Source organism: Cupressus sempervirens, chromosome 3 (assembly GCF_028749045.1).
Source record: "Cupressus sempervirens isolate cs-2001-9-10 chromosome 3, ASM2874904v1, whole genome shotgun sequence".
Classification (NCBI taxonomy): domain Eukaryota; kingdom Viridiplantae; phylum Streptophyta; class Pinopsida; order Cupressales; family Cupressaceae; genus Cupressus; species Cupressus sempervirens.
In genome coordinates this window covers 219,641,034-219,642,710 of record NC_143120.1, presented here as the reverse complement: position 1 = coordinate 219,642,710, position 1,677 = coordinate 219,641,034, and positions in this window count along the sequence as shown.

Genomic DNA, 1,677 nt, shown 5'->3' with positions numbered 1-1,677 from the left:
GTCAATGTCAAATGTCTCACTCAGGAAGTCATCGGAGACTAGTCCATCATCCACAGTGTCTCCAACGTAACTACCAAATGTGCATAAGGATCTACATAACATGCACATGTGACCACAGCATAAAGAAGGCTCCTCCTCAACTAATGGACTAGCACAATAATTGAGAATCTATGTCAAAGCATTGATAGTTCCTAGAGTATTGGTCTTTACATCTTCCTTGCCCTATGGCTTGATAATAGGCACCCTAGCTGCATTAGGGTCACCATGTGCCCCTGAACTCTAAAATGATGACCCCCACCTCCACTTTGAGAATCTAACATGTCAAAATAATTAGGGATCTCCTTGAGGACAAATTCATAATACAATTTCCTTAAGAAATATATTGGAACCTTGTGATTATTGTAGGGAGAGGCATCAAAGACCATCTACCTTCTATTCCAAAAGTTATTTCTAATATCATCATGGATGCACTAGTGGATGGGGAACATTTTAGTTATAGTTCAAAAAATGTCTTCTTCTCCTATCTTTGTAAACAATACACATATGTCATCTTTCATTATGTTCTTGTTTTTAACCTCTTTATAGGATAATTTGTTGGCATAATATCTTCTTTGTTCTTCTCTCTTAACGTGTCAAATATCCAACTGGCCACTAACATAAGCTACTTCGCTCACAATGGACTCAAGGAACGATGCCAATCATGCTCTTGTAGGATTAGTTTTCCTGTAAGATTTTAACCTACAAAGGATAGCTTCTAATTGAGTTTTCCTTCTTTCTATTTCATTCATTATATTGTCTTGGGTGCCAAGAGGAGGTCTTGCAATCAGTGGAGGTCGTAGATGTTCTTACTCTTTCCCACAAGGGTTTTCTTTTTTACTTTTTGGAGGATTTTGTTGATCAGGATGGGGATTTGGATCATTTGATGGTATAGGGTTTGGTGGTTGATTATTTACATTTCCTGATAAGAAATCAATTGCATATTAAAAAACTAAATAAACTTAAAGCAAAATTTTAAAAATGTACAAAACAATGCTAAAAAATACAAAACAATGCAAAACAAAGTTAGAAGACATAATCGATGAAACCAAAGGCATTTTGAGGAGGAGAGAGAGAAAAACCTTCACCTTCTACAAAATATGTGTGCATTGTTGTGAGTAGAAATGTCAAAACTAGCAAAAGAAATAAATGAAAATGGAATGGGTCATGGACTACTAGAATTTTATGAGTTTTCACATAGCATGTGTACGCTATAGGATGTTGGAAAACTTTAGAATAACTAGGGGGGGTGAATTAGTTATCCAAGGTCTAGATGTATAAATAAAAAATTTCACAGCTTAGTGAACCCATAAAATATTTATCATCATGCATGCATCCATAAGATTATGTAATCACTTAAAACTTGTAGGTTATTGTCAAATCAATTTATAGAAATGTAAATGTGAAACATAATAGATTCAACAACATATTTGACATAATGATTTATGTGAAAACCCAATTTGGAAAAAACCACCAATAACATGGTCATCATTTTCACTCTTTTGAAGTGATGTCTTGTGAAAGGCCAACCTTGTTAAAGGTTACAATGCACACTATTAAATGTGACCTTGTTAAAGGATTTTGATCACCCTATTATGAGTGAGTCTTGTTAGAGGACTTTAGACCATTCACTTGGAATGT